Genomic DNA, 27,112 nt, shown 5'->3' with positions numbered 1-27,112 from the left:
GAGACACTATAAGTCATACATGTCATACGTGTATCATTGTGTATGATGTATAGCTTCTCTTCTGCAGTCCTAACAGTTTATACACCAGTTTGCAGGTAAGGTAGTGAAATTAGATTGAAAACAGTGCATTAAAGAAGCAGCAAAGCAGGCACATTGAACAACTGGAACAGATCAGAACAACAAAAAATAACTGGAACAATTTCTGATCCCCTTTGGACTGAACCTAGACTCTCACCAGACATCTGAACTAAACCTGCACTCCCTCTGGGCTTCTGGACTGGCCCTGGACTCTCTCAAGACTGGACCTGAACACACTTTGTATCTCTGGACTAGATCTGGACTCTCTCAAGACTGGACCTGAACACACTTTGTGTTCTAGACTGGACCTGGACTCTCTCAAGTCTGAACATGAACACCCTCATTATCTCTGGACTGGACCTGGACTCCCTCTGGATCGCTAGACTGGATTTAGACTCCCGCTGGGCATCTTACAGGTTACTGTATTACAATTCTCATTCTCTCTATCAGGTTCAGTGGGCTGGAGTGGACAGCAGTGCATCTCTCCCTCCATCAGCTCCTCCTGGCAAAGTTGAGGTCCAGACAGTTGTTGTATCTCTATTGTCTCTGGTCACGCTCCAGAATATATTCTTATCTGTCATGAAAATTTTTTCATCTGGAGGACTGACATCTCTCCCACATGTACAGTGCGCTCCTTGAGCATGATGGGAGGTTTAGATTTCAGTCCTCTCCTATTTCTATATGACACATCTTCTCTGAACAGGTGAACATTAAGGGGCATATTCAATTTGCTGCGTTAGTTCAGTTTTTTCCATGGCATGAGAAATTGCCGCCAGGCGCAAGTTTTTCTCTAGGCACTTGACCGTGAGAATTTTAGCCACGGTAATTTCAATAGGAATTAACGCGTCTTTGTTCTAGTTTTTTTCTATCGTTAAATAAAGGTAAAAATGTCAGGACTTTGTTCAGAACCCCTGGAATACTCCCCCCCCCCTCCTAATGACTAATTAGGCAATTGGAAGTTTTTAATTAACATAATTGGGCCAATAATGAAATGTCATTATTGGGGTATTGCAGAATAATTGGTTAGAACAGATATATTTGGTTGCTGTATGGATGGAACAGGTGTTTTTAACATTGCAGGTGGGAGTTACAGGGTTTTTTTAATAATTTTTAAAAGTAGCTTCAAATGACTAAAAAATCTGATTGTTGCCATTTTTATAAACCCCAAATTTAACTAGATCATTTATTTGAACAAAAAAATAGCTTTCCATCAGTTTTTCACTGCTATATAAAAAATGCAAAGATCAGCCATTTGAAACATTTTAAAAGTGCTAAATATTTTTCTTTGGGACTGTAATAGACATCTATACTGTTATCTAATGTTTATTTGAAGTTTTTTAGGGTGCAGGCTGATTTCCACATTTATTCCTTAAATATCACGTGAGGTTTTGCAGAAACATTGTCACAGCCATTTTTTTTTTCATTTGGACAGCTCAGGAATGGGTAACACACATAGCCGCTGTAATCAAAATTTGCTCATGATAGCCACGTTAAGGTCTGCGGCAAAAATCTCTGGGTCAATTGAATATGCCTCTAAATTCAAGGATTGCAGATACATTTAATAAAAGATTGGTATGACAACTTTGTTTCCTCTAGTCTAAGTACTATTATTTTCATTCCGATCTTAATTGTTGTAATATATATCTGTACAACCTGTTGTTATATATAAAAATTATTAAAACAAGAACATGTCCTTTAAATAGTTCCTACATGTACTTAAAAATGGAATGTAGATATGAGACTGGCGACCTCAAGGCCACCGGTCTCAATACCGACACCCGAATCCCGACAAGGGACTTAAAATAGGCGTCAAAATACCGACGCCTATCTTAAATCCGACGCCGGAACACCAAAGGACGCCAGACCGAACGAGGTGAGTCCGGGACACCCTTAGCGTTAGCCACGGGGGGGGGGGAGATTAGGTTTAGGGTGCGTAGCGGAGGTAGGGTTAGGTTTTGGGGGGTAGGTTAAGATTTTTGCCACCCTTAGAGGGAGGGTTAGGATTAGGCACACCCAGGGGGAGGTTAGGGTTAGGCACTATGGGGGGAAGTTAGGGACCACTAAGGGAGGGTTAGGGATAGGGTTCTTACCCCGGTCCCCCCCCCCTGCTGTTGTTCGGCGTTGCACTTGCCGATGCCGGCAACCACGCTGGGTCCATCACTGACGAGATCGCTCCGTACACACATACTCCAGTGTGTACGGGCCTTAGGCTTTGGAGAGTGATAAAGTACAAACCAATCAGCTCCTAACTGTCAGTTTATGGGCTGTGGGTGCATGCGCAGAAGGACGAGGATGCGGGGGTGATGGAAGGGATCTGATTGGATACCTCTCAAAGGGGAGCGCACCAAATAGAAGCCCATAGGTTTCTATTACGTAATGCCACCTGATGATGGTGTTACCCTTTAGAAAAAAGAGCTAGTACATATGGGGTATGCGGTAAAACTCCTGAAAACTGCATTTTTGGGGGTTTTACTGCATTTTCCCCTTTACTATATCCTGCCCTACATTTGAAAAATGACAATTAGGAGCTGATTGGTTGGTAATTTATCTCTCTACAAGGCCCCTTGTCCATGTGCTATCTAGTCTGTTTGTTTACTGCTGTGTTGTTCCTGAAGCTGGGTAAACACTACACAATACTGATTTGTCTGATTCCGACGCATCGGGATGACAAATAGTCAATAACGTGCAGTGTGTATGCACTACACAGTGTAGTGAGCGCTCCTGTGGGGTTGTCAGCCACATTGCCTGAGTGATATGTTGTACATGCAGGAAGATCAGGTGATGTGGCTGATGATCCCATGTAGTGCTATGCGGCGGGGCCAGCATATCGGGTGATCGCACACCAGATCGCCCAGTGTGTACAGACCGCACGATTTGTCGGCCCGTGCAGGAACATTCATTTTGCCTTAAGCTAAATGCAGTATTGGTGGGATGATGGTGGGGGCTTTATATTTTATGGTGCAGACTTATTTAATAGTGTAGTTTAGGTGGGGTCCTACAGTATAAGGCTAAGTTGGGCAACAGATCTAGTTGTATAAATTACAGTGTTTTGAGGGTTATTAATTGAAAGTGGTACTTAGTTTGGAAGAGGAAAAGAGAGGTATTTATTAACTGCGAATGCTACCTTTTTGCTGTTTGGGAGGAAATTATTATTGTTATTATTATCCTTTATTTATATGGCGCCACAAGGGTTCCTCAGCGCCTCACAAAGTACATAAACATAAGAGCAAACAAGAAAACAGCGACTTACAGCACAAAACAATGCAGGACAAGGACATAATTTAGAAACATTGCTGCAAAAGCGATTATAACACTCAAAAAAGCAGCAGTGCGTCAGAAACCAAATGTTAGCTGCCCTTGTGGAGAGTTTTGAACAGATGATCATATGAGTGAGGGAAGGAGAAGCACATGAGGGAAGAGGGCCCTGCTCGTGAGAGCTTACATTCTAATGTTTATATATTAACTGTGAATAATGAGGGGCTGCTTAGGCGGGAAAAGGTGCATTCATTAAATGTAATTAATATTACTATATTGTTTGGGCTGGGTTCTGGAGAAATAGGTCTATTTATTGAATCTGAATGCTATTGATTTAATCTTGGCTTGTTACAGGGTGGGTGCCTAATTATTAAACATGGATGTTTTTGATATTTTATCAGTGGTGGTTGGTATCATAAAGGATAAATGGGAAAAAGCAGTAAGGACCTAGGTCCTTAGGTGCAAGAAGTAAAGCTCTTTTGTACTTAAGAAAATAAATGTCAACCTCTGTCTCCTTATGTCATCCAACCATGTGCTTCATTAAATAAACATTGACAATGAATGAAAGTTACAATTCAAAGTTCAATCTTATACTAAAGTAAAATAATTGAATACATGTATTTATGATTTTGCATATTTATTACTTTATAGCAAAGCCATCTTCTCACAAAAGCTGCCGTAGGTGTATATGGTGTTGATACATGGTATGCACATTCATGTTAATTGCATGTAGATAATCATATTCTGTGCTTAATCGGTAGACCTATTTGGTTCATCCACATCTGTATTACCATTTCACATATTAGAGATGCTGGGAAAATAGGTAGACCAACAGTAAAACAAATGTGTGTTTTGTATTAGCTTTATAATCACTAAGCATTTACCAATACAAACTAATGTACTGGTAACACTTGTTAGCACAATATAAGGCTTAAAGGTTCATACAAACGTAACGATTTTTTGAACAATTTGTCGATAACGACGTCGTTATTGTTAAATCGTTCACAAAAATCGTTCAGTTTATGAGTTATATCTATGAACGATAATCACAAATGCGCACTCCCATTTGTAGTTTGCAGTTATCGTTCATCGGCCATTTCAGACTGTCCAACATGACGATTTTCATTCAAAAACTCGTTCATTACACTTCAAAAAATTGTTCACTTTTTCAAGGGAAAATCTGACAGAAAATCGTTGGTTACAAAATCGTTACATGTGTATGCACCTTAAGTCATGATAAGCAGTAGCTCATCCTTGAAGTACAGCATAAACATTTTAGAATGCAATGATGGGAACTGCATGATTCACTTTTATTTGACTTCTATTTAATGTGATTTTCATGAATTTATTAATGTAAAAAAGTGCAATAAACCAGATAGGTGTGAACGATCCCTAAAGTTTAGGTGTAACATTTATCCTTGCATACGCTGTGAGGCAGAACCTACATTAACATCATCATCATGTTTTGGAGAGGCAATAAACATGTCAGTTGTGTATCTGGGCAAATAAATGTAGATTGCATGATTCATATGCTCTGGATGAAGAACTTGCCAGGAATGTTATTTTTTATGCAAATGACACATCTTGTCTCATCACATATTCATGTGAGATTTACTAACAACTGATAGAGTTAATAAATCACTCAATGGAATGCCATATCTCTGCATACTGTTTTATGAACTGTTTGTAGGTTCTAGGGAGACAGCAAAGGAGTTGTAATATTCACTCTTTTTGCAACATCCAAGCTTGTAATACCACATCAGCAAATGTCTGTGTATTGAAAGCAAACACATACAGTACGGAGATCTTGTGTAAAATTAATATAGCTCAAAATTGAGTTTCAATAGATTTTATATAAACTCTTCAAATTGTGCTCCAATTTCCTGATATGCAATGAATTCTAAGCACTTACCAGGGTTGTATTTGTAATATAAAAGTAGTGGATTATTTCACAAATTGCATATTGAAAATGTACGGCATGTCAGGTTATGCTGCCATACCCCCCTTTCATTCCATTATGTTCCTCATTTTTTTCTGTAAAATATTCCATCTATAATTCAAATACCAATAAATCTATGTACAGTCCACTAAACCACAAAATTAAAATGTTCAGATATGCACTATACAGTTACATACACCATACTGTGCAATACATCACATACCAAGGCAGCTCTATTAAATAGTAAATTATTACCTTCTCACAACTGAAGCCGCTCTCACATCTTTAGGACACTGGGCCTAATTCAGAGATGGACGCAAATGCCGTCGCTGCTGCGATCCCGTACGCAGCGGGTGTGTGAAAACATGCAAATGTCGTAGCTGCCTGCATTTCTATTGAGACGCCAATCGGTGGCTTCGCAAATCCAGGTGACAGCATAAAAAGACGCAGTATCGGTCGCAGATCAGACGATTATCGGACTTCCGAGTAACGCTATAGTCACCCAGAATGGATGTGGGAATTGAGATGCTGCTAGCCATTTTTACTGCGTACGGAATTGTAGTCACAGGTTGAGACAGGCCCTGAAACCTGCAGCGACACACCTGCGTCAGTCGTTGCGGCCCACAAACGGTTCCTGCCATGAATAAATCCTCACAGCGAGCGACAACTAAAATGAAACTTGACGCATGCACAGTGCAACTCAGTCGCATACACAGATTAGCAACATTGCGTACATCTCTGAATCAGGCCCACTGTTCCTAATGGTATCTGATACAGGTCAAAAAGCTAAGACTGCAGTCAGTTTATTTTCCATGGCATCACAAATCCCAACCTTCAAAGAACCTACAAGTTTGTTGCTTAAATTCAGCCTGCTCAGTTAGAGAAGCACTTCCCTTCTAACATGACATTCGCCTAAAAAAATCTAAATTGCATTTGATATACAGTCAGGTCCATAAATATTGGGAAATTGACAGAATTTTCATATTTTGTCCTCTATTCACCACCAAAATGGCTTTGGAATTAAACAAACAAGATGTGCTTTAACTGCAGACTTTCAGATTTAATTTGAGGGTAATTACCGTATATACTCGAGTATAAGTCGACCCGAATATAAGCCGAGGTACCTACTTTTACCCCAAAAAACTGGGAAAACTTACTGATTTCGATTATAAGCCTAGTGTGGGAAATGGCAGCTGCTGGTAGTGCCCCCAGTAGTAATTCCCCCTGGTTGTGCCCCCAGTAGTAATCCCTCCTGGTAGTGCCCCCAGTGGTAATCCCCCCTTTCAGTGCCTCCAGTAGTAATCCCCCCTGGTAGTACCCCCAGTAGTAATCCCCCCTTTTAGTGCCCCCTGTAGTAATCCCCCACTGGTAGTGCCCCCTGTAGTAATCCTCCCCTGGTAGTTCCCCCAGTGGTAATCCCCCCTTTTAGTGCCCCCTGTAGTAATCCCCCCTTTTAGTGCCCCCTGTAGTAATCCCCCCCTGTAGTAATCCCCCCCTGGTAGTGCCCCCTGTAGTAATCCCCCCCTTGTAGTTCCCCCAGTGGTAATCCCCCCTTTTAGTGCCCCCTGTAGTAATCGCCCCCTGATAATGCCCCTTGGTAGTGCCCCCTGTAGTAATCGCCCCCTGGTAGTGCCCCCTGATAATGCCCCCTGGTAGTGCCCCCTGTAGTCATCGCCCCCTGGTAGTGCCCCCTGTAGTCCCCCCCCCCTAGTAGAGAGAGACGTGAAAAGAATTTATAAAAAAATAAACACTTACCTTAAACTCCCGCTCCTGGTCCCGCCGCTGTCCGCTCCTCCGCTCCCGCCGCTGGCCGCTTTGCATGGGAGAGACGTCATCATGACGATGTGTCTCCCATCACCCACTGCGGGAGCCGGAAGATGGCTCCCGCAGTGGGAGCAGCAGCAGCCGCTGAGAGTCTGACAGACTCTCAGCGGCTGCTGATTACACCAAACACGCAGCTGCGAGCTCCGGCGGCTGTGTGTTTGGCAGTGTGTAGCGCTGACTGAACTCCGTCCGGTCAGCGCTACACTTGACTCGAGTATAAGCCGAGGGGGTACTTTTTCAGCACATTTTTTGTGCTGAAAAACTCAGCTTATACTCGAGTATATACGGTACATCCAAATCAGGTGAACGGTGTAAGAATTACAACGGTTTCTATATGTGCCTCCCACTTTTTAAGGGGCCAAAAGTAATGGGACAAACTAAACAATCCTAAATCTAACTTTCACCTTTTAATACTTTGTTGCAAATCTTTTGCAGGCAATTACAGCCTGAAGTCTGGAACGCATAGACAACACCAGACGCTGGGTTTCATCCCTGGTGATGCTCTGCCAGGCCTATACTGCAAATGTCTTCAGTTCCTGCTTGTTCTTGGGGCATTTTCCCTTCAGTTTTGTCTTCATCAAGTGAAATGCATGCTCAATCGGATTCAGGTCAGGGGATTTACTTGGCCATTGCATAACATTCCACTTTTTAGCCTTAAAAAACTCTTTGGTTGCTTTTGCAGTATGCTTCGGGTCATTGTCCATCTGCACTGTGAAGCACTGTCCAATGAGTTCTGAAGCATTTGACTGAATATGAGCATATAATATTTTCCGAAACACTTCAGAATTCATTCTGCTGCTTTTCTCAGCAGTCACATCATCAATAAATACAAGGGAACCAGTTCCATTGGCAGCCATACATGTCCACGCCATGACACTACCACCACCATGCTTCACTGATGAGGTGGTATGTTTTGGATCATGAGCAGTTCCTTTCCTTCTCTTCCCATCACTCTGGTACAAGTTGATCTTTGTCTCATCTGTCAATAGGATGTTGTTCCAGAACTGTAATGGCTTTTTTAGATGTTGTTTGGCAAACTCTAATCTGGTCTTCCTGTTTTTGTGGCTCACCAATGGTTTGCATCTTGTGGTGAACCCTCTATATTCACTCTTGTGAAGTCTTCTCTTGATTGTTGACTTTGACACATATACATCTACCTCCTGGAGAGTGTTCTTGATTTGGCCAACTGTTGTGAAGGGATTTTTCTTCACCAGGGAAATAATTCTTTTGTCATCCACCAGAGTTGTTTTCCGTGGTCTTCCGGGTCTTTTGGTGTTGCTGAGCTCTCCGGTGCGTTCTTTCATTTTAAGATTGTTCCAAACAGTTGATTTGGCCACACCTAATGTTTTTGCTATCTCTCTGATGGGTTTGTTTTGATTTTTCAGCCTAATGATGGCTTGCTTCACTGATAGTGACAGCTCTTTGGATCTCATATTGAGAGTTGACAGCAACTCATTCCAAATGCAAATGTCACACCTAGAATCAACTCCAGACCTTTTACCTGCTTAATTGATAATGAAATAACGAGGGAATAGCCCACACCTGTCCATGAAATAGCTTTTGAGTTGATAGTCCCATTACTTTTGGCCCCTTAAAAGGTGGGAGGCACATATTAAAACTGTTGTAATTCCTACACCGTTCACCCGATTTGGATGTAATTACCCTCAAATTAAATATGAAAGTCTGCAGTTAAAGCACATCTTGTTTGTTTCATTTCAAAACCATTGTGGTGGTGAATAGAAGCCAAAATCAGAAAATTCTGTCAATGTCCCAATATTTATGGACCTGACTGTATATTACTGTCAAATAATGGCATTGCTATAGTTTTTAAGTTGTGATCTACTCTGCATATTTACCAGACAGACTTACAATATAAGGGTCACTTATTGCTGTGGAGCATACATGGGACTGGAAGTTTGGATTGCAAAATGAAAAGCTTAGAACATTGGCCCTCATTCAGACCCACTCGCAAGCGGGCGCACGTACGTTAGGCGTACGTACAAAAATATTTAAATTCAATGGCTCGCTCGTATTTTCGTTCGCATCTAAAATTCCTCCCTAAACTCAGGCGACCCCTCCTCTAACTAACGAGCGTGCGAAATAGCGAGCGTACATCCCCGAAATGGCTTGAAGGGAACGCACGCACAAGTGAAACCGGAAGTGGCCTTGTCAGATGTCGATTACCTGCTCCTTTATTCTGCCTACCTCCCTCAATCGTATCATGCCAATCAATGTATCAATTAGCTTAATTGTTGTTTTTTTTTCAACACAATGCAAGAAACTTTACTCTTGTCCGTGTTTGTGTTTACCCGCAGAATACGTACGGATGGAACATTCGCTTTTATTGTTCAAAAAACATGTGAACCACAATTAAACAATTGTTCTATTGCTGTGGATCCCCGCATATTTTCCGGGGTTCATTTCTTTATTTAAATTTGCAAACGCATGTCACTGCATCAAGCCTATCATAACTCTCCAGAGATTTCTGGCCCTGTTGAACACATGACTCATACACTAACCAATAAAATTGCTCCTGTTAATTTCCAAAATACATTAGCCAATCAGAAATTTTGGCCACACTTTATCAAAAATGTTTTGTATGAAAAACTCCATTGCCATCATGAGAGCCTCCGCATTCACCAGGCGCGAGCTGCTGGTGCTTACGGAGGTGATGGATAGGCGGATCACCAGCCAGCCTCCACCCATCACCAACCGGCAGAAGCGCTCCGCGTATGCGGAGGCACGGTCCCGCCTGCGGTCGTTGGGTTCACGCCGCAACATCGGGCAGCTTGAGCGCAGGTGGTCAGACCTGCAACGGCGAACGCCCCGCTTGCTGGCATGCTTTCGCATGCAGATCGTTGAAAGTAAGTGTTATGTATTGTGGTTTTCATGTTTGTGTTTGTGGGGCAAACTGCGTGTGCATGTTTTCCTGTCTGTCCTATTAATTATTTGTCCTCATATCTGCGTGTGCATGTTTTCCTGTCTGTCCTATTAATTATTTGTCCTCATATCAGCGTGTGCATGTTTTCCTGTCTGTCCTATTAATTATTTGTCCTCATATCTGCGTGTGCATGTTTTCCTGTCTGTCCTATTAATTATTTGTCCTCATATCAGCGTGTGCTTGTTTTCCCTCTATTTCTGTTTTTTTCATTCTACTCCTTTTTGCATGTTTTTTGTTGGTGGTTTTTTTTTTTTAATTTGGGCCCCGGATTTGCCCAGAAACTAACCTCAATTTGTTTGACATATTTTAGGAGGACAGCCAAGACTACGCCGTCACCGTCCGGCCAGACGGCGTTCCCGGCCACTATCCCCAACCCCCAGCCAACACTCCACCCCAAATATTTCCCCTATACCCCACTCCTCCCCAGCCTTCCCAGACCCTCTCCCGGAACTGTCGGGCCTCCTTCCCCTCCGTCCCACTTCCCCCTCTCCTCCACCCACCCCTCTTCCAATTACCCCCTCCCCGGAGTCCATCATTACCCCTCCCCGTTCTTTGGGGAATGAAGGCTCCTCCGAGGAGGAACATGGAGGGACTTCCGGAGCTCCCGTTTTGGCTCCCGGTATGTTTTTATTTCTCATTTTTTTTAACCACAAACTGTTTGTATGTAATCATGTGTCGTGCCTTTATTCGTGCTTGTTTGGTTGACTTTTGGTGATTTAGCAGTTTGCCTTTACCTCTTCCTGCTGATTTCAACATACACATATCACACCTGTGTGAATTTGTACATAGGCCTTGTATTTTTGCCAGCACCCCCTTTTTGTGTTGGGTTTTTTTTTTTCGGTTTAGGAGTGATTTCGTTGTGCTTTTGTTTTTTTAATGTGGCTTCCCTATTGTTTTATTAATCCACACACTTTTCTCACCCACAGAAGAACAGAGGCGTCGTCAAGAGGTGGAGGATTGTGTTGGCCAGATGCGCCAACATGTAATTGGCCTTCTTGTGGCCCTTGACCGGCTGTCTGGCATCCTTCGCCAGTAGTTTTTTTTGTTTATTTTCATTTTGTAAATAAATTTTGGAGTTCTAATATACGTTCTGGCTCATTCTTTTTTTCTAAAACACAAATAGTTTTCCCTGACATAAGTAGACTGTTCCTGCAAGGATTTCCCTTTTTTAAAAGTTAGATTGTATTTTGTATTTGTATGTTAAACAGCCACAAGAAACACATAACAGTAACAATGTCATTTCCCTTTTTGGGTGTAGTGTCAATTAGATATTTCGCTATTTTACAGGTTCCTAGTTGGTGTGCAAGCTGCTTAGGCCAATTTTCAAAATCCAAAGGTTTGGACAGGCTTCCTTTTGGTGTGGGTTGGGAACCTGCAAACATATTTCAGTTTACATCAACTGGTGTCAGTACTGGATTACCCCTTAGTCAATTGTAAGGTGTGTTAACCTGGTTCCACTTGCTGTTAACGTCCAAAAAAAGGAAGACCATTTCACTCTCCAAACATTTATTCACAACATAAATGAGAAATCAAAGTGGTCAGTCCCAAAACAAAAAAACAGTGATAATCTCAAATACAACACATACAAATAAAATATTTAATTACAAAAAACAATCAAGAACTGGTTGACGAAGGACCATGCCAACATGATTCCACAAACATGGCGTTGCGATATGGGTTCCAGAATATATGGACAAAATCACCAGATCCAGGTTTGGTAAGGGTAGCAGGAAGTAGTGAGCGTTGGAGTGGCAAAGATTATGTGAACAAACAGAAGATGGTGAAAAAAAAAAAAAAAATTAGATGTTCGCAAACAAACACAAACACATTAGGTATAAACACTGTAGTTTGGGTCAAACTTACCTAAAAAATCTGGCCACCACATCATCGCGTATGGCCCCCCCACATACTGACCTCCGACCAACCTCGGGGGGGCCATCCTCAGGTAAGGCATCCTCTGGCTGCATTGGGACACCACTCCTTATGGCGATGTTGTGAAATATCCCACACAGGACCACAATTTTCGACACCATATCCGGCAAATACATGAGCTCGCCACCAGAGTGGTGGAGGCATCTGAATCGGCCTTTTAAAAGGCCGATACAGCGCTCCACCACTTGCCTGGTGGCTGTAAGTGCGGAATTATACTCACTTTGTGGGCCTGGTGTGGGAGCCAAATAAGGAGTGAGCAGCCAGGACATGCAAGGGTATCCATTGTCTCCTGTGAAAAATAAGAGACAACATCAGGAACACTGTGTATCAAGCTTAACATTGTTATGTACTAAAGGTCTCCACTTACCCAGAAGCCACGCATCACCAGCTTGTAGGTTGGTTAATTTCTGCCATATCCCTGATTGCCGGATGATGAAGGAGTCATGTGCACTTCCTGGTAACTTAGCATTCAGGGACAGGATCTGGAGGGAGGCATCACATACCACCATTACATTCAGGGAGTGATAGTGTTTCCTGTTTCGAAATATTGCCTCCAGCCGTGCTGGAGGCTGAAGTGTTATGTGAGTACCATCCACAACCCCTATGATGTGTGGGAAGCCAGCTATTTGGTAAAAATTGGCCTTGGCCACACTAAGGGCACCCATATCCAAAGGCATTTGAATAAAATGATGGAGGTGCTTGAAAAGTGCCTCCATCACTGCCCTCAGGATCCGGGAAAAGGAGGATTGGGAGATGCCCGCCACTATTCCCACCGTTGTTTGAAACGATCCTGAGGCACAGAAATGTAACACCGCCATAAATTGCGTCAGTGGTGGTATTGCTGTTGGACTGTCAATTTGCCGCTCAAGATCACTTTCTATTAATGAGAGAGTGTCTATGATGATTTTGGGAGGTAGACGGTAGTGTCTTAAAACCTCATCATCGGGCATTCCAAAAAGGGTGACATGTGTTCAAAATATCTGGGGCCTTGCATGCCTACGATGCCTACGCCTGGGATGAGATTGAGGTTGGTCGGCTTCCGGGAGCATGGCCAGAACAATCCTCCCCAGATCAACCTGAAATTCCAAAATTTAAAAGTAAGGCTTTTGACCCACCCCAAAACTATATTAAAACAACTTAGCTTGATGATACCATCCATTGCTGCTTACATGCCGGGGTATTGTCATGATACGTCCAAACTGAAAAAAAACAACAAAATTACTTGACACATTTCACTCTGTGCATTTTTGTGGATACATTTTGTGCTAGACCAAAGTTCAAATATGCCAAACACCCATTTAGCAAAACCGCAAAGCGACATTTAACACAGTACATCAAAACGGGTCGAAATGTTGGCTCAAAAAGCGAAAGCTAAACCATCAAAAAGTTAGAATGATTATTAAGCTGTTTAAAATGCGCTAATACAAGTCACAAGAGTAACTACTAAAAATGTGCTAATTAGTTCGATAATACAAGTCACAAGAGTAACTACTAAAAATGCGCTAATTAGTTCGCTAATACAAGTCACAAGAGTAACTACTAAAAATGTGCTAATTAGTTCGCTAATACAAGTCACAAGAGTAACTACTAAAAATGCGCTAATTAGTTCGCTAATACAAGTCACAAGAGTAACTACTAAAAATGCGCTAATTAGTTCGCTAATACAAGTCACAAGAGTAACTACTAAAAATGCGCTAATTAGTTCGCTAATACAAGATAAAAAATGGACTTACCAAGAGCAAATATCTAAGATGCAAAATCAAAAGGTCTTTGGGGTCGAAAATAAACAAAATCTAAAATAGAATAAATTAGGTATCCAAAAATTACAAAATATACGAAACACAATGAAACAACAATTGAACAAAAGTTAGACTTCACAAAACTTACCAAATCAACAAACGAGGTCCCAAAAATATAAACCAACAAAGATAACGGAAAAAAAAACGCAAATCTAACCAACAAACGATTCGCCAACCTCCAACTCCTTTCTACACAATCAATAAACTCCAGCCAAGATAACCTCCAACAATCCAAAAACGCCACCTCGACTTGAGACACACCAAGCCATAAATAGTGTTTCGTTTCCCGCACAAATTAAGGAGGGATCATAGGGCCGCACAATCAATGATGCGGCCGCAAAATAAGGACGCATGTATAAATACGTCACGAAAACACATTCAAATTCTGGTGTATTTCTTGTTTGGACCGCAGACATGGCGACAGACCAGGGAAAAAATGCCCAAGAGTCAGGCGGTAAGTCTTTCATGCATTTTCTATCAACGATTAATTTGAAACATAAGATGAGGCAAGTTGTGATTTTGTGAATTCTGTAAATTTACACAAATAGGTGAGGAGGATGACATGGAAGAGGCTGCTGGGCCCAGTATTCCGGCCAAAGCGGCCAAAAAAAAAAGGCAGCCACATTTCACAAGAAAGGAGATGGAGGTTTTGATCCAGAAGTGTGTGGACATCCTGCCACAGGCAGACAGGAATATGAGTCTAAGCCAGAAGTGGAGAATGTGGGAAGAGGTAGCCGTTGCTGTCAATATGGTGGGTGATTATGTCCGTCTAGCCCGGGATGTCAAACGGCGGTAAGTAAACCCTTGCCCCCCCTAAAAACAAACCCCATTTTAAACCAAAGGATAATGCCTTCCATTTTTCCCCACAGATGGGGCGACTTCAAATATCGCCTAAAGCAAAAACTCGCGGACAGGGCTAGGCATGCAAGGGGGACAGGTGGGGGTCCCACCCCTGTGTCATTGGAGTTGATGGATTTAGAAGAGCTGGCACAGGGGTGTGTGCAGCCTGTGGAGGTGTTTGGCGTGTCCAACATGGATACGGACATGCCAGACTTTGCGGCTCCTCATGTTGGCCCAGGTAAGTATTGTGATGTCACCAACTCTGAAATGCTATTGTGCCAATATGTAGATTCTAATGTGAGTCTTTTCTCATTTTTCCAACAGAGACACAGGCGGATGAGTCTGCTCCAGAGGGAAGCCTTGGCCGCAGAATTTCTGCTGGCTCTGCAGGGGAGGAACCAGTACATCCGGCTGAGGACCCTGCAGAAGCCAGTCCAGGGCGTGCCCCCTCGCAGGCAGTGGGCCTCCTCACAGAACTCAATTTCAAATCGGATTTCCATACGGAGATTCTGCAGAGGATGGACGCCAGTCTGCTACGGGTGGCTGAGGCCCTGGAGCAAAATGCTGCGGCCAACGTGACCATTGGTCAGGCCCTGGCGGAAAATACCAGGGCCAACATCCGCATCGCCGATGCCCTGGAGCAGCTCGTTCGCCAGCACATGGTGGAGCCGACCTCCCTTCCTGCCGGAACATCAGGATCCTCCACCTCTGGCACAACATCAGCCAATCCTCCAAATGTGCCTAGCCCTGTGCCTAGTCCAGAGGCCACAACATCTGCCTCTGGACAGGCCAGCCCGATGGCATCCCGGACCCGGTCTGGCGCCCACCCTCCCCCATCCAAACGGGCGAAAAAACGGTGACAGCAATGGCGACTTTTCCCACACTCCTTCTGTGCTTGGCTCATATTCCTTTCTGGTCAAAACTTCCCTCTCCTTTCTTGTGAAATGTTTTTAAGTTATTTTTGTACGTTTATGTTATCAGTTATTGATTTTTTTATTTTGAAAAAAAGTATCTTGGGCAGAAAAACTAAAAAAAAATATTATGCCAATTGGTTTGTGTTTAAACAATAAATTTTTGAAAAAAAACTGACATTGTATTGTGACATTATTGGACAAATGGGTTACATTTAATCCTGGCCCTAAAGGCAAAAAAGGACACCAAAAACCATTTCATTTGTATAAAAAAAAGGCCTCTTGAAGGAACGTTTAAAAAAACACATAACGATGCAAATTGCACATTTAAAAAAAAAAGGGGAGCTAATTAAAACATGATGACATTATTGTCACAATAGGTCATAAACAACAAATTGAGGCCAAAAAAAAACCCAAAAAATGTACGCCAATTGATTGTGTAATCCTGACATTAGCAGGTATGATTTCCACCTGCGTACGGTTTTGTGCTATCCCAATAAACTGCTTTCCAAACACATACCAAGCCGGTTTTCAATACAACACTAATTGCTTTTGTGACCGCCCGCGATTAATCGCTGCAACATCGTGGAGTCCCGGGACGGAGGAGAAGGCCATCGCCAATGTGGTCGAGTAATCCAGACCCTAAACTGTGCGAGCATTTTGAAGAGAAAGAGGATGTTCCAGTGACGTATGTGACGGTCCGAACACATTTGACGTTCGCATCTGCTAATGTATGTACGCCCCAAAAACGCCTCGCCACGCCTGCGTTTTTCCATCTCCACCCCCGTCAACACCCAAAAACGCCCTGTTCTGTCAATCACATTTGACATGTCACTTCCTGTACGCTATTTTAGGAACGACTGATAAAAAGCACGCAATCCGCCGTACGCACATGCGCAGTGTAACACCGACGCATGCGTGGTTAGTCAACATCGGAACGCAACGAGCGTACTGCTGTTTGCGAGTGGCTCTGAATGAGGGCCATTGTCTTGTAAAAAATAAGGCAGACATAATATAAACATTATATAATATCTGACTTTTCATGCAGAATAATGAATATATTGCAGTAATTCTGGGTTTTTCAGCTTCTCTATACAGTATGTAAATATCATCCTAAGATGACATTAACATACCAAGTATCACTGTGCTACCAGAACTACTTAAAATTCTGATAAATAGACTTTCATAAGCAATGGCAAAAAACTCATTACATGCTGGCAAAATATGTCACCAGAGAGGTTAGCCTGTTATGTATAGCAAGTATAAAAAAAAAAAGTAAAAAAAAGACATTCAGAAGGTGAAAGCTCCCAAATAATCCTCTCCAACAGACTATGGCCCTGATTCAGAGCCGGACGCTCTGACCAGAGCGCTCACTCTGAATCAGAGCCCACCTCCATTAAAATGGAGCGTCCTCCTGGACACTCGTATAGCTGTGGGTCACCACCCACAGCATATACGAGCGTGCAAAAAGATGGTCGCGATGGTCTTGACCATCGCGACCATCGGAACTGCGAGTGAAATCCTGCGGTTGGGTTTCCCAACCGCAAGGCCAGGAGTGATTTTGGCTCTATCAGAGCCAAAATCACTCCCACTGACATCACTAGTGATGTCAGTGGGGCCGGCTTCAGACGGTAGGCGTTCCCTTGGGAACGCCTCCATCTGGCAGGCATGCCCCCGGCACACCCACCAAAGGGGGCGTGCTGTCAGTCACCATCGACAGCACGCCCCCTTTGGTGAGACACTCCGAGCGAAGGAAAGTCCTTCGCTCGCCGGGTCTCGCGCATGCGCACGACGGAGCTCCCTCCGTCATGCACATGCGCAGTGGGGAACATTGACCCACTTGCGAGCGTACTGCCACTCGCGAGTGGGTCTGAATGACCCCCAATGCTCTATAGCAGAGGTTCCCAAACATGGTCCTCAAGGCTCCCCAGCAGATCAGCTTTTAAGTTGCGTACACACGGTACGATATATATGAACAATAACGATATCATTCAACAATACTTCATTCATATCGTTCATCTTTATGCAGTGAACGGCTAATGAATGACCATCGATGCGCATTCCCACATGGACGAAAACGATATCTACGGTCATCCGTACATGCAGGCCAGCTTGGACAATTTCATCAAAAATTATCTGTTCAGAGATGTGTCAGGATGACTTCACTGAAAGACATCTATCATAGATATCTTTCATTGTGTACACCCAATATCGTTTGTCCTGCACTACAGAAAGTTCAAGGGAAATCATTCAGCGATATCGTTGGTTGTGCAGATTGTGCCGTATGTATGCATCTTTAGAGGGGATGTAGTCGGCATCCTGGCACCAGTATCCCGACCATCGGCATCCCAAAGGTAAGTATAGGGGTGCAGTGGGAGGGTAGCATTAGCTAGTGGGGTTAGGTTTAGGCACTAGGGGGAGGGTTAGGGTTAGGCACCAGGGAGGGAGGGTTAGTATTAAGGTAAGGGGAGGGGGAGGTTAGGTTTAGGCACTAGGGGGGAGGTTAGGTTTAGGCACTGGGGAGGGGGGATAGGTTTAGCGTGCGGGGAGGGGGAGTTTAGGTTTAGTCACTAGGCAGGGATGGTTAGGGTTAGGGACCAGGAAGGGTGGGTTAGGGTAGGGGTTAGGGTAGGGGTTAGAAAGTTACTTACAATCCACTGCTATGGGTCATCTTGCATGAATGATGATGTATGTACAAATGTATGTAACCTTGACAAAGGGGCGTGAAGCCCTGAAACGTTGGCACAATAAACCCTGCTTAAGAAAAAGACCTGCAGTGCCGTCCATCCTTTGTACTCTCTACTATCCAATATCGAGGAGGGCACGCAGGCCACTATACACAAGGGACATGGGAATGCAGGACCGATTGGACTCATATAGATATATATATATATATATATATATATTACATATATATATATATATATATATATATATATATATATATATTAGGGGTGTGCACCGGCCACTTTTCGTGTTTTGTATTTTGGTTTTGGATCTGGATCTTTCTTCGTGTTTTGGATCTGGATTGGTTTTGCCAAAACCACCCTTCCGTGTTTTGGGTTCTGGGTTTTGTGTTTTGGATCTGTATTTTTTTTTAAAAAAGCATAAAAACAGCTAAAATCACAGAATGTGTTGTTTTTTCTGCTCCTATGCTATTATTAACCTCAATAACCTTAATTTCCACTCATTTTCAGTCTAATCTGAACACCTCACACCTCACAATAGTGTTTTTATGTCCAAAAGGTTGCACCGAGGTAGCTGGATGACTATGCTAAGCGACACGAGTGGGCGGCACAAACACGTGGCCCATCTAGGAGTGACACTGCAGTGGCAGACAGGATGGCAGTTTGAAAAACTAGGCCCCAAACAGTACAAAATGCAAAGAAAAAAAAGAGGTGCAAGATGGAATTGTCCTTGGGCCCTCCCACCCACCCTTATGTTGTATAAACAGGACAAGCACACTTTAACAAACCAATCATTTCAGCGCCAGGGTCTGCCACACGACTGTGGCTGAAATTATTGGTTCGTTTGGGCCCCCACAAAACAAACTGGCAATTAATCTGTCCCTGCACAAACTGGCTCTACGGAGGCAAGATGTCGTCCTCATCCTCCTCATTCACCGATTCCTCACCCTCTTCAGTGTTGTGTACATCCTCATCCTCACAAAGTATTAGTTCGTCCCCGCTGGAATCCACCACCACAAGTCCCTCTGTACGTTCTGGAGGCTGGTCTCCCTGGAAGAGTTGATCATTCATTTTTATGAACATCATCTTCTCCACATTTTGTGGAAGCAACCTCCTATGCCTTTCGCTGACAAGGTGCACTAAACACACTTTCGGAGTGCACACTAGAGGGGGGACAACTCAGGTAAAATAGAGCCAGTTTGTACAGGGGCCTCCAAATTGCCTCTTTTTCCTGCAGATACGGACTGCCTGACATGCCTACTTGGATGCTGTCACTGATGTAATCCTTTAACAGACAGACGCACACTTGTCGCTGCTGCTCTGAGGATGCAGGTGTGGCTACTGCGCATACATTTCACACACAAACACAGAAAAAAAGAAGATTATTTTATTTTGGTTGGAGCGCACTTTGGGGGTTACACCACCCTTTAACAGAAAGACGCATGCTTGGCGCTGCTGCTTTGAGGATGAAGGTGCAGCTACAGCCCACACAATTCACAAAGACAGAAAAAAAATAAGAATTTTTTATTTTTTTTGGAGTGCACTTTGGTGGTTACAGCACCCTTTAACGTACAAACCAGCCAGCCCTTTACTTATGACACAGGCGCACGCTTGGCGCTGCTCCTTTGTTGATGCACGTGCAGCCACAGTGCACACAATTCACAAACACAGAAAATAATTCCTCCACCATTCTGTCAGTGGTGACAGTATAATATGCAGTGACAGTAGACATATCAGAAATTATTGGCACGTCCTTCAGTCCGGACCAGATGTCCAAACCGGCCCTTATGACACAGGCGCACGCTTGGCGCTGCTGCTGTGTTGATGCACGTGCGGCTACTGCACATACATTTCGCACACAAGCACAGAAAAAAAAAAATTCTTTATTTTTTGTGGAGTGCACTTTGGGGGTTACACCACCCTTTAAAAGACTTATGGGACACAGGCGCACGCTTGGCACTACTCCTTTGTTGATGCACGTGCAGCCACAGTGCACACAATTCACAAACACAGAAAATATTTTTTTTATTTTGTTTGGAGTGCACTTTGGGGGTTACACCACCCTTTAACAGACGAGCCAGCCAGCCCTTTACTTATGAAAGACAGACGCTCGCTTGGTGCTACTTTGTTGATGCACGTGCGGCTACAGTGCACACAATTCACAAACACAGAAAATATTTTTTATTTTGTTTGGAGTGCACTTTGGGGGTTACAGCACCCATTAACGGACAAGCCAGCCGGCCCTTTACTTATGACACAGGCGCACGCTTGGTGCTACTTTGTTGATGCACGTGCGGCTACTGTGCACACAATTCACAAACACAGAATTAAAAATATATATTATTTGGAGTGCACTTTGGGGGTTACAGCACCCTTTAATGGACGAGCTAGCCGGCCCTTTACTTATGACACAGGCGCACGCTTGGCGCTACTTTGTTGATGCACGTGTGGCTACTGCGCACACAATTCACAAACACAGAAAAAAATAGTTATTTTTTTGCACTTGGGGGAGCACCCATGATGGACGGAGCACCCCCTGGACCACACTACAGCACCCCTTTAGGACTGGGACACTGCACAGGACTTTGGAGTAGACACAGCCCCTATGGACAACTGATTGTACAAGACAGTCCAGCCAGCCCCTATGGACTTTGGAGGAGTGGACACAGCCCCTATGGACAACAGCAGCACAGCACAACACAGCCAGCCCCTATGGACTTTGGAGGAGTGGACACAGCCCCTATGGACAACAGCAGCACAGCACAACACAGCCAGCCCCTATGGACTTTGGAGGAGTGGACACAGCCCCTATGGACAACATCAGCGCAGCACAGCACAACACTACACTGCACTACACTACACAGCCCAGCCAGCCCTAACTCCCACCCTCCCTCTTCACTGTCCACAGCTGAGTGAGAAAATGGCGCCGACGCGGGTACCTTATATAGAATCCAAAACCCGCGAGACCCGGAAGGCGGGATGATGATGTTTTTCAGATCCGAGTCAGGCGGGAAAAGTCGAGCCTGACTAGGATCGGCCTCGGATCGGGGGGGCTCGGAGGGGTTCGGATTTCAGAAATCCGAACCCGCTCACCCCTAATATATATATACAGTCAGGTGCATAAATATTGAGACATTGACAGAATTTTCATATTTTGGCCTCTATTCACCACCACAATGTCTTTGAAATGAAATAAAACAAGATGTGCTTTAACTGCAGACTTTCAGATTTAAATTGAGGGTAATTACATCCAAATCAGGTGAACGGTGTAGGAATTACAACGGTTTCTATATGTGCCTCCCACTTTTTAAGGGGCCAAAAGTAATGGGACTATCAACTCAAAAGCTATTTCATGGACAGGTGTGGGCTATTCCCTCGTTATTTCATTATCAATTAAGCAGGTAAAAGGTCTGGAGTTGATTCTAGGTGTGACATTTGCATTTGGAATCAGTTGCTGTCGACTCTCAATATGAGATCCAAAGAGCGGTCACTATCAGTGAAGCAAGCCATCATTAGGCTGAAAAATCAAAACAAACCCATCAGAGAGATAGCAAAAACATTAGGTGTGGCCAAATCAACTGTTTGGAACATTCTTAAAAAGAAAGAATGCACCGGAGAGCTCAGCAACACCAAAAGACCCGGAAGACCACGGAAAACAACTGTGGTGGATGACAGAAGAATTATTTCCCTGGTGAAGAAAAATCCCTTCACAACAGTTGGCCAAAATCAAGAACACTCTCCAGGAGGTAGGTGTATATGTGTCAAAGTCAACAATCAAGAGAAGACTTCACAAGAGTGAATATTGAGGGTTCACCACAAGATGTAAACCATTGGTGAGCCACAAAAACAGGAAGACCAGATTATAGTTTGCCAAACAACATTTAAAAAAGCCATTACAGTTCTGGAACAACATCCTAGGGACAGATGAGACAAAGATCAACTTGTGGGAAGAGTAGAGTATGGAGAAGGAAAGCTACTGCTCATGATCCAAAACATACCACATCATCAGTGAAGCATGGTGGTGGTAGTGTCATGGCGTGGACATGTATGGCTGCCAATGGAACTGGTTCCCTTGTATTTATTGATGATGTGACTGCTGACAAAAGCAGCAGAATGAATTCTGAAGTGTTTCGGACAATATTATATGCTCATATTCAGTCATGCTTCAGAACTCATTGGATGGTGCTTCACAGTGCAGATGGACAATGACCCGAAGCATACTGCAAAAGCAACCAAAGAGTTTTTTAAGGCTAAAATTGGAATGTTATGGAATGGCCTTGTCAATCCCCTGACCTGAATCCGATTGAGCATGCATTTCACTTGATGAAGACAAAACTGAAGGGAAAATGCACCAATAACATGCAGGAACTGAAGACATTTGCAGTAGAGGCCTGGCAGAGCATCGCCAGGGATGAAACCCAGCGTCTGGTGATGTCTATGCGTTCCAGACTTCAGGCTGTAATTGCCTGCAAAAGATTTGTAACAAAGTATTAAAAAGTGAAAGTTAGATTTAGAATTGTTTAGTTTGTCCCATTACTTTTGGCCCCTTAAAAAGTGGGAGGCACATATAGAAACCGTTGTAATTCCTACACCGTACACCTTATTTGGATGTAATTACCCTCAAATTAAATCTGAAAGTCTGCAGTTAAAGCACATCTTATTTGTTTCATTTCAAAGCCATTTTGGTGGTGAATAGAGGCCAAAATATGAAAATTCTGTCAATGTCCCAATATTTATGCACCTGACTGTATATATATATATATATATATATATATATACTGTGTATATATACACCCAATTCTGTGTGTGTGCATATATATATATAGTGTGTGTGTGTGGATATATATATATATGCCACTCTGTGACCTGGCACTCACAGCCCACCTTGGGGTACCTTGCTCCGGTGCCTTCCCAGGAGGACAGCACCCCCAACAATATACACCATGCAACAGGCGGCACTCGGAGACTTGGAGATTAATGAAAAAGACTGTGCTTTAATCTACGTTTCGGGAAACATATCCCCGTCCTCAGGATATACATGTATATGTGTATCCTGAGGACGGGCATACGTTCCCCGAAACGTAGATTAAAGCACAGTCTTTTTCATTAATCTCTAAGTCTCCGAGTGCTGCCTGTTGCAGGGTGTATATATGTATTTATAGCTATATATAAATATGTATGCATCTCTATATATAATAAAAACACATACCGTATATACTCGAGTATAAGTCGACCCGAATATAAGCCGAGGTACCTAATTTTACCAGAAAAAACTGGGAAAACTTATTGACTCGAGTATAAGCCTAGGGTGGGAAATGCAGCAGCTACTGGTAGTAATCCCTCCCCTGGTACTGCCCCCAGTAGTAATATTCCCCCTCTGGTAGTGCCCCCAGTAGTAATACCCCCCCTGGTAGTGCCCCCAGTAGCAATATCCCCCCCTGGTAGTGCCCCCAGTATTAATCCCCCCCTGGTACTGCCCCCAGTATTAATCCCCCCCTGGTACTGCCCCAGTAGTAATCTCCCCATGGTACTGCCCCCAGTAGTAATATTCCCCCCATTGTAGTGCCCACAGTAGTAATACCCCCCTGGTAGTGCCCCCAGTAGTAATACCCCCCTGGTAGTGCCCCCAGTAGCAATATCCCCCCTGGTAGTGCCCCCAGTAGTAATCCCCCCTGGTACTGCCCCCAGTAGTAGCCCCCCAGTAGAGAGAGATATAATTTAAAAAAAAAACACTTACCTGAAACCCCGCTCCTGGTCCCGACGCTGCTACTGGCTCCTCCGGCCGCTTTGCATTATGGGAGAGACGTCGTCATGACGACGTCTCTCCCATTACCCACTGCGGGAGCCGGAAGATGGGTCCCGCAGTGGGAGCAGCAGCAGCCGATGAGAGTCTGACAGACTTTCATAGGCTGCTGATTACAACAAACACACAGCTGTGTGTTTGGCAGTGTGTAGTGCTGACCGAACTCCGTGCAGCTGTGTCACAGAGACACAGTCTGCACCGCGGCCCGCATGGTACGCTACTCAGCTGCGTACCATGCGGGCATGACTCGAGTATAAGCTGTGCTGTGTATAAAATGTGCTGAAAAACTCGGCTTATACTCGAGTATATACGGCAAATATATATATATATATATATAATATATATATATAAGTATATATTTATATATATATGTTTGATTTTTGGATGTCTGAAACAATGGCAAAAATAAAAGTGCAATATTTGAATGAGATAGGAAGAGGCAGGTGCAAGATTATAATTTTTGTCAGGTTACATACAACATAATAATAACCAAGCTAAATACCGACACTGGGCCAACAATGGTGATCCCAATCACAATCTTTGTTTACAGCTTAGGACCGTATTCGATTCGAAGCGAAAAGCCGAGTTCCGCAAAGAAGTATCGCTGATTGCAACTTTTAACCAGGTGGAAAATGATTTCCCTATTTAATTGCAAACACTTTTCGCGTACGAGAAAACGTGATGCATTGTAATAGGTGAAAAAGATTTGCCTCTATATAGGTGGAGAAAAAAAGTGCAAAATTGCTATTTTGTGGTGCAGAGGTGGGGAAACCACTCAATACCCTTGGGACAGCCCACCAAAGGATAACTGCATTAAAAAAAAAAAAAAAAAAGTGAGGAACACCCCAAAAAAGCACTTTGAAAAAGTGGGAGAAAAAGTGCAAAGTGGGGGTACAAACATAAAAAGTAGCGAAATAGACTTTTTGGGGGTCTGCAAGTATGGGTGAGGTGTTTTTTGATTGCAGGTGTTTACTGAAGGTGCGTTTTTTAAGTTTCTTATAACTTCACTTTAGCAACTGTTAAATATGCTTGCATCCATTTTCAAGTACCCCAAATTTGACAGGACTACTTATTTTCGCCAAAAAATACTGCTTTATGCTATTCTTCACCACTTGTGCAAAGACGCTAATTAGAGGCAATTGTGCTAACTTAAGTACCCCAAACAGTTTTATTAGGGCTAATCGATTCAGAAACCACTTTTCGCCTTTTCTGACTTCGCGTGTCTCAGTTTTTGTCTCTTTTGGAATTGAATACGGCGAATCGCGGGTACACGCGCGATAAGTTTCCGCTGCTAAAATACGCAATGTAAGCAAAAATAATTGAATACGGGCCTTACTTGTAGTGTGGATGCTCTATATCGCCTAAATCACGTTAGACCTATGACGTCATCATGTGCGATGAAGTAGCACCATGGTAGGTCTGGTGTGGGTATTAAGTATTATGGGCCTGATTCAGAGCCGGACGCTCTGACCAGAGCGCTCGCTCTGAATCAGGGCCCTCCTCCCTGAAAATGGAGCGGCCTCATGGACGCTCGCATAGCTGTGGGTTACCACCCACAGCTATAGCGAGCGTCCATGATGATGGTAGCGATGGTCAAGACCATCGCGACCATCGGGCTTGCGACGAGACCCTGCAGTAGGGTCTCGGTGACCGCAAGCCCTGGAGTGATTTTGGCTCTATCAGAGCCAAAATCACTCCCACTGACATCACTACTGATGTCAGTGGGCTGGCCTCAGACGGTAGGCGTTCCCATGGGAACGCCTCCGTCTGGCAGCCACGCCCCTGGCATACCCACCAAAGGGGGCGTGCTGTCACTCACCATCGACAGCACGCCCCCTTTGGCCGTCGTTATTCGGGTCTTGCGCATGCGCACGACGGAGCTCCCTCCGTTGTGCACATGCGCAATTCGTCACCATCGACCCGCTTGCGAGCGTCCTGCGCTCGCAAGCGGGTCTGAGTCAGCCCCTATGTCTGTATGCATCCTGCCGAAAATTTGGATCTTGCAACTCTATCTATCTATCTAAGTCCGCAGGGGGACTACGGTACCTTTTTCCAGTTTGGCCCCATACTTATGGAGCTATTTTTGCAGTCACAGTTTACATATATTATTTGTATTTAATATTAATATTTAATAATGTGCATATTAAGTAATATGCAGATCACATATATTTTAGTTTGATTTAATATTTATTTAGTATTATTTATTATGTTTTCATGCTCTGCACCTTTTACTTTGTTCAAAGGTAAATATTGGAAAACTAGCAATTTTCAGGTATATTTCTGTTAAAGCACCTTATTAATAAAAATTGTTGCAATTTATTAATAAACCATAGTTTATATATTTTTCATTTTTTTTATAGAACATGTGGTGTATGCTTTATATAATCAAAGAGGGGAGGGAGATTGAGATGGTTGAATGTAGGTGGGTAGCTATGCTTCATGGTGCTAGCCACACCCTATGGTACAGACCACACCCTCACATCACCCATATCAGTATTCACACCTTCTGCGGCAGCACTCAATAGGCCCTTCATAATTTTCAGCTCCAGGCCCACAAGGGCCTTAATCTGGCACTGAGGGGGTGTACACACCAAGGCAACTTTGACCACACCCACACAGCACCGACCATAGCTCTTCCCCTTCTCAGTATAGGCCTTTGAACACTTTCAGCTCCAGGCCCATGTGGAGCTTAATCAGGCCCTGACCATGGTGGACGTTAAACTGTCCAATAGTGAGTGTCCAGCAACATCCAGCAGGACTCTAATGTAGGGGTGTGCAACGGCCACTTTTCGTGTTTTGTGTTTTGGTTTTGGATCTGGATCTTTCTTCGTGTTTTGGATCTGGATTGGTTTTGCCAAAACCACCCTTCCGTGTTTTGGGTTCTGGGTTTTGTGTTTTGGATCTGTATTTTTTTTTTAAAAAGCATAAAAACAGCTAAAATCACAGAATTTGTTGGTTTCTCTGCTCCTATGCTATTATTAACCTCAATAACCTTAATTTCCACTCATTTCCAGTCTATTCTGAACACCTCACACCTCACAATAGTGTTTTTATGTCCAAAAGGTTGCACCGAGGTAGCTGGATGACTATGCTAAGCGACACG

Source organism: Taudactylus pleione, unplaced genomic scaffold (assembly GCF_031769625.1).
Source record: "Taudactylus pleione unplaced genomic scaffold, aTauple2 ptg000019l, whole genome shotgun sequence".
NCBI classification, from domain to species: Eukaryota; Metazoa; Chordata; class Amphibia; order Anura; family Myobatrachidae; genus Taudactylus; species Taudactylus pleione.
The sequence above is the reverse complement of the archived record's forward strand: the minus strand, read 5'-3'. Positions refer to the sequence as shown.